The sequence below is a fragment of the Hetaerina americana genome, unplaced genomic scaffold (assembly GCF_022747635.1).
Source record: "Hetaerina americana unplaced genomic scaffold, ioHetAmer1.1.p SCAF_2, whole genome shotgun sequence".
In the NCBI taxonomy this organism is placed as follows: domain Eukaryota; kingdom Metazoa; phylum Arthropoda; class Insecta; order Odonata; family Calopterygidae; genus Hetaerina; species Hetaerina americana.
In genome coordinates, this window is record NW_027286763.1 from 48845161 (window position 1) to 48863918 (window position 18758).

At 36.4% G+C, this 18758-nt stretch overlaps 1 long non-coding RNA gene across 1 annotated transcript in view; it reads left to right on the forward strand.

The window, feature by feature from the left end:
* Positions 1-886: 886 nt before the first annotated feature.
* Positions 887-18758, forward strand: part of LOC139688048 (uncharacterized) — a 54206-nt gene continuing 36334 nt past the window's right edge. Inside the window, exon 1 of the long non-coding RNA XR_011700723.1 lies at positions 887-971. This is a non-coding gene — a long non-coding RNA (uncharacterized lncRNA). The remainder of the gene's footprint in view (positions 972-18758) is intronic.

Consider the following 18758-nt stretch of genomic DNA (forward strand, 5'->3'; position numbering starts at 1 on the left):
CACTTCGACACTACTTCCTCCTTCTCTCCCTCCCGCTGTCTCCTAATACGCTCCCAAGATTTTTTTTTTATTTTGCTCGCTTCCTTCTCCCCCACGGCCGCCTCCACCCCTTTGGCCACGCCTCCTCTTGCTCCTCCACATCCTCCTTCCCACCAGCGCCGCCGCCAACACCACCACCGCCAACCTCCTCCTCTAGCTCCCGGCCCCACAATCTAGGCCTTCATCGCCCCACTCCTCACCAACGCTTCCAGTCGTCCGCAACACAAAACCGCTGGCGACCACTCCACGCTCGTGCACATGTGTGTGTGCATATATATATATATACACACAGACATTTTTTCAAGCATATATATATATATATACATATATTACACAGTCGCGGGACAGTCCATCATTGGGATCGACCGAGAGACGCTAAAGTGTCCCAACTCTCTCTCTCTCTCTTCGCGGCGCTCGTGAACTCGAATCTCGGGGCCGAAGCGCGAGTGATTAAAGTTTCAGTGTGTCGAGTGTCGAAGAGTTCCTGAGTTTATCCCCACGTCATTATTGTGGACGCAACAATCCTCCCTCTCCCCAACACGGAGAGGGCTACGAGATTTTTGAAAGGGTAAACTCGAAATTGTTAGTTGTTTTTTTATTAATTTTTTTTATTTTTGAACTGTTCCCTCTCGCGGAGAACTCGCGACGGTGTGGACTATTTTGCACTGCCGAGAACACTGCGCGCCTTCGTGGTGTGGACCCGATCTCGTTCGTCCTTCATTTGGCTTTGTGTGGGGATTGGAGGTGGGCGAAGAGCCCCATCATCCGTTTTCCTCGGCTGTCTCGGTTTCTGTGCATTGTGTATGTGCGTCGATAGAGAGGAAGGGGAGGGAGGGAGGCTGTGGATGGCGGCGTGTCGCAGGAGCCGAAGGGGTTGAAGAGTTCTCGCGGTGTCCACACTGCGCCCTGAGGGGTGGTGGAAGGAGGAGAAGGTGAGTTTGACGGTAGAGAGCGTTTTGGGCTTATAGTTCCGCGGCACAATAGGACCATCCCTCTCCTTCCCACAACACTCGCTCCCCCCCCCCCCACACCCAACCCCACCCACACACAAACACTCGATCAAGAGTTCCACGCGAAAGGATCCCTGTGTTTATCATCCCGTACATCTTTCCCAAATCCATAGAGTCTATCTCCCCATAACGCCAACGGGGTTTCCTCTTCTTTCGTTTTTTCCCCCTGTAATTCGTAGCATGTGGCCCGGTGAATGAAGGGGCGTGAAGAAATATTCTTTTATGTACGTTCATTTTTTTTGCTCCGATATTTTTTTAATCCATTCGATCAATATGTTTCGGGATAAGTTTGGAGAAAAATTTGTGTTTTCGTCACCGAGAGGTGAGTTCAACTCTCCTCCTCACTCGTGTTTAGTATTCGGTACCTCCACCATTCTTTTTTTTTTAAAAAAAAGGGTCGGTGAAAGGCTTTTCCCCTTTGCGATCGATTCTTCGATTTCTAAGTTTCCTTTTCGAAGTATGCGATCACGCCCTCACTTTAATATCAAGACCTACCGTTTCTCATCGCCACCCTCGTCCCCTTCTCACCTCACGTCTCTTGTTTCTCACGGGAGTGGTTGTTACTTTCGAATTTTTTTCGCCCTAAAAGCATTGCAAATGAACGTTAAAGTGAACGCAGATTTATAATAAAAAATCACCTACTCCGCATATGCGAGGTAAGAATCTAGGTAGGGAGAGCTTAATGCTTTCACTAGGATAATTTGAAAAAAATATCGATACTGAAATGTGCTTCAATATCGTATTGGCCCATTTAGGATTGAAGACAAAGATTCCATAATCAATTTCATTTGGTGCTAATTTGCTTAATTCCACTTTGAGCATTTGTTTGACCGCGTTATATTTTTGTTTTAAAGCATAATTGGTAATAGAAAAATATTTAAATATTAAAAGAACGTAATTTTACGAAATAATGACTGTATTGACTTGTACCCAAGTTATAAATTGATTTGATGTAATTCAAACGGTCAAGCTAATCATTATAAATAATATAAACACCCTATTCTCCAACGTTTTATGGCTCGTGTATAAAATAACTCTTTTTAAGTGCTCGTATACTCCAAAATGATAGGAAAGATAGAACAAATATTGTCATTTGTGCAACGATGAAAATAATTTCTTTTTTATCATTCCGCACTTGCTTAGATTTTCTCACTTCACTAGTGCGATTTCCGATATGAGATTTTCCCGAAATAAATTTCAAAATCCGTTCGGCTTGGAATTTTCATCAGATATACCATCATAAATTCATATGAGTATATCAAGTATTTCTTAAGTTAACCCTGTCATTTAAAAATTGTAGGTCCAATGGAAAACTTCTGAGACTACTCTATGCAAATGTACCCGGCAGTTTATTTTATCAGATACTTTTTTCATTGAGAAACGAAGTCGATCCGTCGTTTTATTACAACTCAGTTGAGGACACGTGCAGGGTTATTAATGCTGGCCGTAATTGAATGATGCACGAAAATGATGTCATTAAAGTACGCATGGAGCTTCGTTTTCATTATATTTTATGTTATTTAAATGCATATTGACACGATAGCTTTTAATAATTAATGCATTCTATCGGGAAATATTGTCAATCTTCATTATACCTTTTAACAAGCCCGTATTATTACATCATTAATAAAAGCGACTTGTTTCAACTTTATCGGAAGAGTAAATTGATGACATAACTATTTATTTCCATTGTATCCAACTGCTATAAATTTTCACTTTTACTGTCGCATAAATTATTTAAACAATACATTAATATCTGTAATTCAATCCGAAGGATGGTTATGTGCAACCCTCCATTTTTCTCTCTACAATGCTAACAGGCTTACTTCCTGATAGCTCGTCCGTTTGAAATGCCTCTTTATTGCTCTACCTGCTTCCCCTCGGAAATTATCGTGGGGGCTTTCTCTGTTTTCCAATCCATTATGATCCTATCAAATATTGTGCCTCAAGGTGTGCTCAAGCCGTCGGGTTCTTCTTTCCCTTTCATACTACATTATGATATGATATTATATGAGACACGGAAAAGAACACTCAAACAATCGCAGACCTGTTTCGGCGGTGACCTTTAGCCACCGTCCACAGAAAAAGAAGAGCTATATTTTGTTGACAAAATGGTGTTGACAAAAGCGGCAGATCTTCGCCATGTAAATGTTCTTTTCCACGTCTCTGTATTTAATGTGTGTTGTGTTCTCCAAGCTACAGCAATTGTATTAGATGTTCTGCTTTATCATATATGTGTGTGTGTGTATATACTATATATATATATATATATATATATATATATATATGTATATATATATATATGTGTGTGTGTGTGTGTGTGTGTCTGTATATATATATATATATATATATATATATATATATATATATATAGTCGTTTTAAATATGGACAAAAAAGAAACGTAAAATTCGTATTAGTTATTTTGAAATTGCTGTCCAACGTGTGGCGTAACCACCAATTGAGAAGAATATATATGTATATAAATATATATATATAATATATATAAATACATATATATATATACACATACATATAATATGTATATATAATATATATTTATAAAAAAACACATACACACAATTTTTCGTTTCCCGCCCCATTTGAAAAATATAATCTTCAGTATCCGTCACCTCCATCAGGTTTCTAAGCATTGTTTTCCTCTCTGATCAACCTTATAAATGGAATTTACCCCTTCCAGGAATACAATAAGTATTAAATCCATGTGTTTAATATTACTCAGTTTGGGATTATCATCAGTATCTATTCATTTGTCAAAATTCCCTTCACTGTTTATTCCGATCTGTTCTCTCTTGTTATCACGGGCAGTTGAAATATTCTGCTTGATATAAATTCTTTTCTTTCACCACGGTACGTTAATTGAGATTGCCTTTCAAATATAAGTATTTTTGTTTTCTTTTTGGCGAATACTATGCCATATCCGTTAAGTACACGGTCCATTAGTACGTCTTCCAAATTCTCTGCTCTGCTGCTACGATCTTATATGAAATTTAGAGCCACCGAGACATCTCCGGTGCATCCCAGTAGGTCCCGCCCATTCAACTTGATACTTTGTAAGCGTATTCTTTGGGTATATTATTTATTGCTCCTTCTAAGAATATACTGCATATTGCTTGTAACAGTTTGACTGCTTGCCGACGTGATTTATTTTCTTTATATTTTTGCCATCTTTCATTCCTGATGTGTCGAACTGGTCGACAAAAAGTTTTTCCAGCAATTTCAATCTCCCATTCCACTCACGTCGTAAAAGGCCGTTTTGAAATTCACGAATGCCACATGTGACTGCATATCTTCCTACATTATTTTTTCTCCTGGTGCCAATAGGTGTACCGTTCCCTCGCTTCTCTCTCCTTCGCGAATCCGAATCCGATTTCCGTCAGAATTCTTCAATTTCATTTTTCATAATTTTCTAATCATTTGTGCTAGTAATTTTGGACGCATTGAACACCAGAATCAAGCATTCCTTATATCTCTAGATCATTTTCTTAGGTATTGAAACTATGATACTCCTCTCGATGTCCTCAGGAAATGCTCCTATTTGACCAATAAATATTGATTATACCAGATTTCTTTGTTTTTTTCTTCGAATGCATCGATATTTTCTCCTTGCAATATGTTTAATCTGCTGACCCATTGATTTTCTTTGGATCTTTTACTGCAGCTGTTGACTTCAACTCTCAGTTATCGACTTAAACAACACAGAGAGTTGAAGTCGACAGTGCTTACTGTCCACATCGCTTTCATCCTTCTTTACCCTGTCTTTCAAAGTTTCCGATCCCTGGTACAGATACTCGCTTCAAAAGCATGCCATAAAAGTGTTTCAGCAACTTTCAGGAAGCTATTTTTGCATGGGAATTGAATATATTTTCAATTGTGTGGATATTTGTCAAAAACGACATTTCCCTGTATAGTTCTTCACCCTGGTATGTGTAGTATGAAAGTAGAGTATTGTTAGAGAAAGAGAAATAGAGAAATTTAAGGGTTGATTTCATCGGGGATGTTTAGCAGTTGTCCTTGTTGAACACCATGGAGAGGACTGAAAATTCAAGGAAGTCGCGATAGAATAAATGTCAGTAGTAGTAGTAGTATTTATGGGAGGCAACTGACAGCTAAGGTCATTTGCGCCATTAGGGATGGACAGGAAAGGATGAAGGGTGGAGAGAAGCCCGGCGTCGGCATTAGCCTACTCTTGTCGAAAGACGCCAAGGGCCCGCGGTTAAACGCCCCATCTGACGGACGTCGTTCTCACTCAAAGCACTCTCCACAAAGCACCTCAAGTAGGGATCAGGTTATCACTGAAAAATATTAGTTTTCTCCAGCATTTGAACCCAGGCCGCTCAGTCAAAATCCTGTAAGTTAGCAACCGCACCATTCCAATCAGAAATTTTAATCAATGGCTAAAGACGAGATGATGGCCTTTATAATTAAATCATTCAAGTCGCAATCAATTACAAAAGCAATTTTTTTGTTCAACTTTAAAGTCGTAAGTTACATTTTGCGAAGTGGAGTGGCATTACACAACGTGCAAAAAAACGGAAATGCATCACGCTCTAACTAAACAGTTTCTTTGACCAATTTTTTCAAAGATCATTTTAATGCCTTCAGCTGAATTCTCTCTTCACTTTCAACCGCCAATCTTGACTTTAAAAGGTTTTTTGGAGGACTCAAAGCGCGTGGTTCACTGCTCGAGTAGAAGGCGTCGTGCGGAACTGTATCATGCCTGAAAGTAAGCCTCATCAGAACTTAGTTTTCGAATGGACTTCCTTTCCAAGTTTTCAATACTCCCTTTTCCTGGTCTTTAACCCAAATCAACCCACTTCCTCGTAGACCAAGCCTGCTTGGCTCACAATGCGTTCCTAACTTCCCGGCGACAAATATCAGGCTTCATATTAAAGCAATAATTTTTTGATTATATACACGTCCATTTACTGCTGATTTTACATTTTAGTCGACGTATATTTAAATTTTCTTTTCCCTCGTCCAACTATTACGGTCACTCTTTGTGCCTTAAATTACTCTTAAAATGAAGCCCCGTACAACTTGTATCAGTCATTTTAATTTTGGCATGAAGTAAAAGTTTTCTACATTCTGTTCATAAATAAATAATTACCTACTATTCATTTTATTCCATCAATATTTGACTATCTTATCTTTCTTTCATTGTTTCATTGTATTGGGCGAATGATGTCATATTAAATCTATTAGAGTGGTTCGTATGCTCGTTGTAATAAGTGTTCTGCAGTTTTGATCATTTGACCTTTAAAACATGGATGTCAAGGGCTAGATTGATTTCTGGGATTGTCATGATCTCATCAAGAGGTTTCCATTGAGGGCAAACCGTCGAGATATTTACTTACTGCTCTTTTGGTTTTTTTCCGGGCGTGGGACCCATTTTAGGTCGGCCTGGTAGTTTTATATTATTCAACGGAAACGGCGCAGAATAAGTACTTTCAAAAGACACGACGGGTCGCATAAAATCTGGTTCATGGCGCTCATTAGGCATATGAAAGGGAAAGGGTATATGATTACCTTATCGCAAATTCCCCAAATATGAATATCTATTTGAAAATATGCATACTTTTATTTTTGAATTTCATGATTTCCTGTTTTTATCTTAAATACCATATAATTTTCTGGGTATTAAATACTACCAGTCATTTCTTTCTCTCTCTTCCTCTCACTGAATAAAATTAGTTCCGCGGTTCTTATACATGTACGTACTGGTTATACTATGGACATATATACTGGTCACATACGCTGGCCGTTAGAAAACAGAACGATATATTTTAGTAAGCCCTAGTAGTATTTAAATCCCGTTTACCTGGAGTTGTAATACCTGGGTGGAAATTTCTCGCAAAAATGACTCGTATTATATGTTGTAGTTCGAATCTAGTCATCGTAAATAATGGTGGCATTCAATATCCTTCGAAGACTTTTGAAATTACATTAAACCAAACTTTTGTCAAGGTTATTAGGATACAGAACATTCATCTTTGATTTAAGAATCCTAATGAGACATTTTGGCATGCAGTTTCTTTCTCACTAATTTATATTATTTTATTATTGTCAATGAATAACTTTACACTTTCTGTTTAATCGCTTTTGATCAGAGAACGCAAGGAAAATACCCTTTCAAAAGGGACGTGCATTCTCTAGATTTTTAAGTATTTTTTATCATTGTATGCTGATATTGTTGTCAAGAATATATCCTTACTCCTAAGTTTCTAAGTGAGCTCTTATATTCTTATACGTTTTATGGATGAATCTGTTTGATTGTAAGTGGTTAAGTATATACGCATTTGGAAGGACATATAGGCATTACCTTCAGTATCATTCCAGCTCTACAATTCTTTATCTTGGCATACAAATTTGTAATCATTTTGATTATCTAATGATCAAGTTTTAAAGTCAAAAGAGCCGAAATTACTGTGAAAAAACACGTATCTTTAAAATATAAATATAATTAACTCCAACAAAATTTTATAAAATAAAACTATGCAAATTATTGTTAAATAACCACAGTTTCTTAAAACCCTAGCCAAATTATCAATTCAAGTTCATGAATCTTTTATTGAGTTAAAAAAAATACCCGCGGTGCCAAACCACATTTATCATTCATAATAATAAATGAACTGTGTCATGATCCATCGGTTTATACATTGCAACTCGTGCAAAAAACCTTGAGAGGAAATACGGCTATTACTACCATCAATCAAACGAATAAATTTATTCACAACCATAATGAAATCTATGTTATTTTTCAAAAATATGGGTGCAGATCGTGCTGGAGAACTTCTAAATCTTTTTGGAAACGGGAAAGAATAAAAGTACATTAAAGCAGAAGACGGAGTAAACTCATGTTTTTTTAAAAATAGATCATAAAATATATATGAGATGAAATGAGCAGTGACCGTAGCTAGCTCGATGTTTTGTTTGGGTAGCGAAATGTATTCCAGGTGACTATTATGGAGTCAGTTCTTAGCTTTATAATAGGGTATATTGCTTAGAGCACATGGAGACCGACATAAACGACCGCTGATGTATCTCATATTCAGATACATACGGAAAAAGAGTAAACTGTACTACATGTTTTTATCTCTCCAGCGAGACTAATCAAACAATTATGGACCAAATTCGTTACGAACGGGTTAAGAGAGACATAGGGTTGGATTTGTTGGTTTTCCATCAAACCTTTATTCCGCTTCTGCGGTGTCCTGGCGGGCTGGCTTACGAGTCAGCATTGCTGGACAATGCAAGTCTAAGAACAAAGAATGAGTGAATCCGTTCTGATACGAATATGATGAGTAGAATGGTAGCTTTCTGATGAGGAAAATGATATCTAGTGGGAGCACACTAAAGGAAAAGCACGGAGTAAAACCTGTTGGAAAGAAAGAGCTAAAATGAGTTGCAGTGTAACTACAAGATGCGAGGTACACTGCCGACGTTTCCACCACTATTAATACGCTGCTGAAGAAGTTTTTCGAGGATGTAATAGGATGATTTAATGAGTTTCGGTTAAAACTTTTTTGGCAGTTTTAACGCATACCAAGGGGAAAGTTTAAATCTAATTACATGTAATTGATATACTATGGACAAACCTAAAGTATTTTGGCACATTCGTAATGAGAGGAATCAGTTGAAACACATCCATTTGAGTAATCATAATGTAACATTTTTTCAAGCACTATATATAATCAAACGTCAACCAGAACTGAAATGTTTTTTGTCAAAATTTGAACGCATTCAGTGAATTAGCGATTGTATTTTATACATTTTTTTCTCATTTTCATTTAAACTGGTTGGGAGTGTACAGGTCCTTGTACAATCAGCTATTGTGGGAAAGACCTTATCAATATTTGTAAACCAATACTGGGCATACTTTCTCCCTCCTTTCATTTCGTCCAACTATCCTATGGTTATCTGTCTACTAATGCCTATCATTTCCCTCTCCCTACCTTGTCTGCCCCCTGAACATTGTCCCCTGTACTACAATATTTAGCATTCCATCGCCTATCAAAATGTCATGCATCCATTTCCCCTGCCTCCTTTGTATTTATCTCGGCAACCCTCTATCCTTCTATATAATGCCTTTTGTTTCTTGCCTTTATCTTCTACGACAATTTTACTTTTTCCATTCATCTCCGCACTGACCCCACAAAAACGCTGTGGAGAAATGGCAATGCAATAAGGCATGCAATGGGGGCAATGTAATCAGCAGCTAATTTATTCCTCATCGAATATTAAAAATATGATACCTACCAAGTTAATGGAAATGTAATGCTGTCTTATGCTGGTTTTCATGATGGATTTGCGCTGATTTTTGTGCGACGAATCAAATTGCATATGCAGTATGGTTTTGACTGTAAAAATACAAAGCAATGCACTTTGCAGATGACCACTTTCGACGATGGGAAAAATTACTCTGCCAGGAAAATATTCTCTACCCTTATTGGTTCTGAGTGCATTCCATTCTAGAGGTAATAACGGCGCAAGTCCAAAATAAAAGAAAAATATCCCCATAATGGACATTTCTATTCCACATACTCGTTTAAGTTTTACCTGCACTTCATGAATAATGCGTATTGAAACGTTGGATTTAGGCTCGAATAAAAATATATGGTGACCACTATTATATTTTATGAACCTTTTAAGTGTACCATTTGCATATAACTCAGTATAAAACATTTTTGGAGCATAGCAGATTGCGTAATAAAAATTGTTGGAAATTTTTGCATGGAAATCCCTCAAAATTGGTGGATCGTTCGATTATTCGTTTTTACTGAAAAAATAAATAGATTATCAGTAATAGCAATTAATATGCAAAAGTACCAGGCCTTCTTTTGACATTTCATTTCTCTCTTTAGAGGGATTTAATTATCTTCTGTAAGCAAATTTGCATTTTACTGGTAATAATTTTGTTTATTTTTTGTGCAGTTTGATGAATGAAAACTCTAATGGAATGGTGAATTAACGTATGAGATATTGAGTGGCAATCGAGAGTTGAAGGCTGTGCTGGGCTGGAAGAATGTTGGGTAAGCGAGGAAGAGGGAGAGAAAGAATGTTGGACGGATTGATGAGAGGAATGAAGTGATGCATGGAATTTGGAGTTGAAACACGGATCGAAGTATTTTGTGTCGTGTTAGGCTTAGAATTGTGGCATTACTTAGACTCCAGGTTCCCTCGAAAAGTATGCTAAATTTATAGGCTATTGCAAATAAGAATGCAATTTAACAATTTTAAGAGTGAAAGCAATTTTTCTTCCATAGAAAAAACAAAGCCTAAATTTATTTCACATTTTGAATACATTTGCACAAAGCGTGTGTGTTTTTTATCTTTAAAATTAATCTAGTGTTGAAGTGGGATTGCTGCGAAGGTTAGAGAACTGTCTTTCCGTAGTAAAGGTGAGAGACAGATAATAATTCAGACCAGTATATCAGATTTATTTCGGGCTTAATATGAGGAGAAATTAGTCAGTGAGCATAAAAGTGAGTTCAAATTTATTGAAACTGCTATTCAAGTCTTTATATTTTTAATAAAAAAGTTAAATTGAACATTCCAATTTCAAAATATTAATCCAAAATTCACAATTTTTTTTAAAACTCGTAGCCCATATAGCTTAAAAGTCCATATGTCTTGGTGATATTGTCGCAAAATATTCTGATAAACTCTTACATGATGCTTGTCTATAGTGTCTATGTATCAGAAAAATCTTTCAGTGGAAATTGTGTCATGCTTAGCGGAAAATAATTCGTGTGAATTCATTTTTAGTTCTGGCAGTTGTGGGGCCTGCTACAGTTAACGAGTAAAAGAAAGTTAAAAGCTATTAATTTAAATTTTAATCTACTCTACGGTTGATATAATCATCTCTCGCGTCTCTAAATGTCCTTAAATCAAAAAAATTCATAATTTTTCTTCTCCGTCTTGCTTTCGTAGCCGGTCGAGCAGTCACAAAAGCGCTCCATATTAATGTATTCATTTCCTTTGAATAGAGTTTCAATTTTTGCTCATTTTAAATGTGAGCATATTATTTCTGTTATTGACCGTCTTTTGGGTAAAAAATATTTAAGTATAAATGATAAAATTTAGAAAAAAGCATTTAATAATTTCAAAGGAATTCTAGCTGCCTTAAGCCTTAATCCGCAAATTGGAGTCCAAATCTCCCAGTTTAATTTTGGCTATAGGCATAATCAATTTTAACTCTGTGTTCATTGTATATGATATAACAAAATCATGCGTTTAAAATTTCTTTCTTGTTCAATTTTGAAAATTAATAATATTTCTATTTTAGATTAAATTTTATAGTCTCCGGAGTTTGTTTGTGATTACAGATGAACAATGAGATTATGCATTGATTATTTTGTAAAAAATTCAAATAAAGTTAAGTTACTCATGAGAAATGTCAATTATATGAATATCCGTCTGCGAAATTTATCGAAAGTTTAGCTTTCTAGGAATCCTTTGAGCTAATGATAAAATTGAGATCAATCCGTCCTCATCTCTTTACGCGTGAATAACCGGTAGTGGCATTCATAAAGCATCTGCAAACATCTACTTTTGGTATTTAGCACATCATGGAGTTATTTAAGTTTAGAATATTGTTAGAAATATGATTCCCTCAAGTTTCTATCCCAAAAAATTTTGTCCGTTTGTCATCACTTAAAAACAAAATTATGATAACACCTTTCCTTTAAAAATATTTAATAGCATTTTTCTAAGACAATTAGGGATTTGAAAACTTAATTAAGATACTAACAAAGACCAGATGGACTTATAAATCTGTGAATCAAGTTCCTTATAGACTTAATAAGGAGAGCGGTGAGATTTCTCATTTAAATAAGATTCCTCCGCATTTATTGAAAAATAAACGAGAGAGGAAGGAAGAAGCGATAAAGGACTAAGTCTCTGATATCGTGAATAAAGGATGAAACGAGAGAGGAAGGAAGTAGAACACAGCATGAATACAGCTTGAGTCCATGCATTTCTGCTGTATTTAAGAGTTATGTGATATTTATTAATCAAAACTCTGGTGTATGAAATGCTATCTTTGAATGAAAAGACTAAATGCATAATGTTAAAAATCAGCTGGATACTGTGAATTTCTTATTAACGGGTAAGAGAAGCTAGAAGGTAGATGTTACCTTAATTGGATAGAGAAGGTAAAAGGTAGAAAATCTCACCTGCCTGGAAAGTGGCAATACTTGGGATAGAGCTCGATTACCATCAAAATTAGAATAACAAAAGCGTCGGAGGCCTTTCGGAGAATTTGTTTATTTATAGTCAATCATTCAAGTTTAATGTGAGAATATCAATACGCAGAACGGTCCTCCTGAAACGGATCAGAAACTTAGTCCTTTGGAAATGTATAGTATACCCAGAATAAATAGAGGCCCTCGAAGACTTATGGTATGTTAGGGATGGTATAGAAGGTAAAATTTATAAATATTATGGGATATAAATATCGAAATTCTTTGGGGGAATAATGTAAGGGAGAAGTCAAGCATGGCAAGTTAATCGTTGCATGAAATATGAGTTTTCAAAAATTTGAATTCCTTGAATTTAATCCCTATGAAATTGTTGTTCTCAATTTCCATTTCCCATATTCATTGTATTTAGCAAGTAAAGGAAACCCACTTATAATGGACATCGAGATTATCTTATTGTTAATATACTAAGGATAACGATAATTTGTAAACTTTTTTGACGATAAAATACTTTTTCTTTTACTGGCTGTATTATCGAATATGCCTTATTAGTCAGACGTATCAGAGGTATATAGGAGCATATTTCTCAGATTAGTTGTTGCGTGAGAGTGAAAATAAAAATTAATTTACTGCGGGAATGTCAGATATATTTGGCGACTGAAACGATTATAGCGAAACCATGAGGTTATTAATACAAATTTGTCTATTCGTTCTAATTCACGTCACGGGTTTACGATCAAATTTTACACTCCGCTCTAAAGAAATAAAATAAGAAATTAGCATTCGGCAATTTATTGCTGTTTTTACAACGAAAGAAATCAGTGAAGGTGCATGAGGAAACGAAAATAATATATTCAGAATGAATAATAGTATTGTGGGAGGAAAAGAAAGATTAAATACTTTATAACACGCGAAACGATTCTTAGAACTCCTTGGAAGAAAGTGAATCTCCTTAGACACGACGAGCTATGAAGGGCAAACAATGGCAGAAAACTTTACCACCTTAAATTTTTACAATGGATATTTTTCTCGAGAATGCAGAAAAGGAACTGAGCAAAACTTGTATAATGATGGTCGTGGAAATACTCACGGGATATTTAAGGTCAGATTCAGCGGCGAGCTAAGCGTAAGATTTCAATTTTTCTGAAATTTGCATTTTCCTTCAGTTGACCGCCATTTAATCTTACTTTTTGGGCATATGAAAACATTTTTTTTAAACTTAATGAATAACTGAGATGAGATTTTGAGATGTATTTGGTTTTCCAAACAATTAAACCAAAACCTTGCGTTTATTAATACAAATTCGCGACTTCATTAAAATAGCCAACACTGGCCTACCAATTCCTTCAATGGAACGTTAAGTAAAATTTTGAAATTGTTGATTTGGTAAATAACAGCAACTGTTATTTGTTAATTAAATTATTCAAACCCTAGTGCTTTCTTATGGAAGACTTTACTTTGGATAATCAGTCTTTTGAAAATTGGAATGCCCACTGAAAGGTCAGTTTACTCCACATTTCGACTTGCGGTTTTCCTATAAACTTTGCATCCTGCTTGAATATCCCTCAGCTAAGATTCTATAGCCGCTACTATAGTCAATAAACATTCAGATAACAACCAAACGCATCCATACACTACCATATAAGCATTTTATATGCAATAAATAAAATGATAATGTAACTTGATCGAATTCTCACCAGTTACTTTTCGTAAACATTTCGCATAGAGTACTATGACATGATTTTTGCAGTTTGCAAAAGTTTATTTTTGATAATTTTAGAAATACTGTCAGCTTACGCCTCTAATCTTGGCAGATGGAATTTCTTCCGATCGATGCAACCATTGTAATTGCATAACCTTTTGCTATCACTTAAAATGACCTTGGTTTAGAATCCTTCCGAAGGGTGGTAAATTCAATTTTTCCTATGTTTATTTTGTACAGATAGCACCTTTATGGTGTTCACTAATTCTTGTTACACACGTATTTAATTACAATCATAAGGAAATAAAAATAATGGCAAAACCAAAACAAAAACAACTCACTTTTTTATTTCGGTGGTCCCAGCTGCCTTAATCAGGATACGAGGAGTCCCTGAGTATTAGTTTTTATTCTTCTTTTAACCTTAATTAAATGTGTGTGTATCTTAATACGTATATAAATATACGAGGTATGTTCAAAATGTAACATAAAGTAACTCAATGATCAGATAATTAAGTCGCTTACGGCTAGGATATGAAATAAACACTTTGGTCATTGTAATTGAACGAGAACCATTTGATCATATAAAAAAATTAGTTCTACATATTGCTATGTTCACATGCATAACATTTGAGAGTTTTCCTCTATCCTCTTTTTTATGAACAACTCCTCTTAAATTTAGGTGAGATGTTGGAAACCATTCTCCAATGGAGTAAAACCCGTATCCGGCAGTCAAGTTCACTGACACGGGAGGCGCCGCCCCGTTTAATGGTCCACTTCGGTAGGCCTACTTCATATGACCGCGTTCCACTCCCTAAGGATTTGCAGTGGCACACCCCCCTCATGCAATCATAAAATGTTCGGAAGCGAATTGTTTTGCCACTCAGACGAGAGAAAACGATATCGGATAAAACAGTGGAGTCAATTCGTGCTCTGTCCACTGCCGTGTGAAACAAGCCAGCTTCGTAGGGAGAGATGTCAACGCTTTCCCCGTACTCCCCAGAGCCCTACCCCTAGTCGCATCCGTTCTAGTAATAATTCCCAAAGAAATAAGTGCAATTATTTTCTTTTTCAACTTAACCAATGTGTTTTTCTGGACATAGTTCACCTTAAAGAGCAGGGAAATGAACTTTCTTGACCCTTTCATAGTCCTGCTCCCTTTCTCCTTTTAATGTCTAACTTACGTGGGTAGACTGTAAAGCTTCCGGCCTAATTAATGAACTATATGTATTTCCGTCAAATTTATTTTCATTTTTCAACATAATCTCCTTTTGAGTCAATATAGTTAGTTTTTCAGGCAATGCCCTTGACTTTTTTAACACGTCCTAATAGTAGTTTACGTCTTTCTCCACAAAATAGGCGTTCACGCACTCAATAACCTCCTCACCCGATGAAAATCTCGGTCCTCCAAGCAAAACTCTAAGGCTAAGACACTGGAAAAAGTCGCTGGGGACCAGATCTGGTGAATGCGGTGAGTGGTCAAACAATTCGAAAGGCAATTCACTGAATTTCAGCCATGGTGACCGCCGAAGTTATTATTTACGAGGGTCATCCGGAAAGTAGTACCCGTTCGTGAAATAAAAAGACAAAAGTAAATATTAACAAACATAAAAAATTTTATTTGAAAGAGGATACTTTAAACTACTTCTCAACATAATCTCCAAGCAAATTAAGGCATTTGTCATAACGTGTGACAAGTTTCTGTATTCCTGCTGCATAGTCCTTCGCCGCCAGCTCATTGAGATACGCGAGGGACCCATCTTGCACAAATTTTTGCATAATGCAGATGGTGTTTAACAATTTCATGAACAATTGTTCGAGAAACATTGGGAAAATGCTCACAGATGTCATCAATTGTGACGCGCCGATCGTTCCTCACGAATTCGTCAACTGAGCTCACCAGTTGGTCTGTAATGACAGACGGTCTCTCCGAACGCTCATCGTCGTGTGTGTTCCCCCTCCCCATGTTGAAGTTGCGACACCACCGCCGAACAGACGACTCGTCCATTACATTGTCTCCATACACCTCCTTTAATTGGCGATGAATATCACATGGGCGAACGTTTCTTGCATTGAGGAATTTAATCACTGCCCTCACTTCACAACTGGCGGCGTTCTCAATTTTTTTAAACATTGTAAACAATCACAGAAACAACACAGGCAATGCTAGCGTCACGCAACTTGGCTCAGAGAAGGCAGACAAGCCACTGAAGCTATCTGACCTCGTCCAGCGGCTACTCGCGTCGTCAGCACTTCATGCGGCACGAACGGGTACTACTTTCCGGATGACCCTCGTATAACCCTTTTATTCGTATGCATACATGCATACACATATTTAATGTGATGGTGTGATGAACCTACCCACCAACTTCCACCACTCCAGTACTACGTATGTGATGTTAATCGAGTAATTAGTTTCTGACATTCTTTTGTGTGAAATAGTTAATTTTGAAACAAAAGAATTTACCGTAAATCAAGCTAAACAAACACGCATTGTTCTATTTTCACGTATGTTGCACATATTATCGTGACATAACCTTCATATTCTTGGCTGACCACGCTCGTATGTATGCAAATGATAAATTTGCCGTTGATAAATAAATAGGTACTGTTAATTCTTCTAGCCCTTTGATGAACCTCATATGTTTGCATATTTTAAAGCCTTTCGTGGGCGGTGCCTTCTGGGTCGTTTTATCTTCTTAGTAGATGGTCGGAGTTCCATGTTGAAATATACCTCTGGGGGCCCGAAGGTTATACATTCTTTTCTTTTTGAATGGTGACGCAGGCCACTTCATTCAACCCCGGAGAAAAATGGGTTTATTCTCCTTTACGTGGATTACCTGCATTACAAACGTATTGGTTCTTTGCAAAACGCTGTCTCCTTTATTATACATATATATTTTTATATATATATATATATATATATATATATATATATATATATATATATATATATAGAAACAGATATAAGGAAAAGGGATAGGAACACACATAAAGGACGCACACAGGAAAGGTGGGGAAGGCGGAATCAATCAGATCCCGAATGCAAAAACATCCCGGTCTGGGAAATGTTTTTGCATTCGTGATCTGCTTGATTCCGCCTTCCCCACCTCTCCTGTGTGCGTCCTTTATGTGTGTTCCTATCCCTTTTCCTTATATCTGTTTCTATATAAATGAGTATTTGCTCGCCGTTTGGCGGGATTTCGTGTTTGAATGTGTGTGTGTGTATATATATATATATATTCCTCCTCTGCCTCCACCTTAAAATATTTCACCTCATATCTCATTCTGCGGATGGCTTTTGTTTCCCCTTTCATCCTTCCTTTTATCAAAGCCTCGCTATCCTCGCAGCCATTACTTTTAGCGCAAAGGCCTTGAGCTATGTCTGTGTTGTAATCGCCTCGCTCCGCGCGGTTCATTCCAGCCAATTTGCGAATGGGTGGAAGGAGAAAGAAAGTGAGAGGAAGGGCAAGGCGAGTTGAAACTGATTCAAGTGACACACTCTTCTATTTACTCATCACACCTCACTTTTTAATGAAAATAGAAATGAAAATAACGTTTTTGATCTGCAATGAGTGAGGAAATAAAACACCTGTGGCTCACGCCCTAGGGTTGTTTTTGGTAAATCTCACTCACGCACGAATTACATGGGTACGCGATGATTCAGAAAACTCGTAAGAATTCTCATTGAACATGTTTTAGCTTTCCGCCTAATCAAACGAGTGCCCTTAGTCCAAGACGGTTCTTTTGGCATCATTAATCTGTATTCTAGGTTTTTTCCTGGAACGCAAGAGTAAAATTTGTGTGTATCAAAGTATGAAATAATTAATATTCCGAAACCTTTTTTTTTCTTCCCACGAATGATATAATTTTAGTGAAGTTCATGTAAACCATTTTGTTTTCCAATTCAAGTTACGATTTGAAAAGACGTAATTTTCAAGGTGAGCTGAGCTAGGATTAAGGAGCCAATATATATTTGAGGGGTGTGGTAGGGACGTTAGATAGATAGAGGTATTTATTTGAGACCAAGTAATCCCTTCTTCCATTTAACTCATCGTCATATATATATATATCTATATATATATAAATATATATATATATATATATTTATTTATTTATTTATTTATCTATTTATTATGTATAACACTTAGCACTAGTGGACACAGACAAAAACACAGAAACACACAAAAACTTATGTGTTTCTGTGTTTTTGTCTGTGTCCACTAGTGCTCAGTGTTATACATTATTATTCACCTCTGTGAGACTTTCAAAAAGTGTTATATATATATATATATATATATATATATATATATATATATATATAGATATATATATATATACATATGTATATATAATATGAGCCATCAAATTTAAAATTACGTGCATACACTAACATACATATAGACAGGCAGATATACCTGCACATTCCGCACATATTTGCACGTCTAAAAAAATATATCCATATAAAAACATTCATATATACATGTACATACATATACATATATAAATGAATTGCACACCTAAACATACACGAAGTAAATTACAGTGAAGAAAGAAAGCAATAAAATACGGAAAGTCTATGCAAATAATGAGGTTTGTGGGAAAAGCAAGGAAGGAATGGCGTTCCTTCCCTAGTATAAACCCACGCAGTAAAACACCCACGAAAAGTAGGGGGGTTAGAAAAACTTGCGTAAACCGTATGAATTAAAGGAAATATACGTATGCATTGTAACACTTATTCCGTGTGAAGCTACTCACCAGAGGACCCCGGATCTTCCAGATAAGGACAA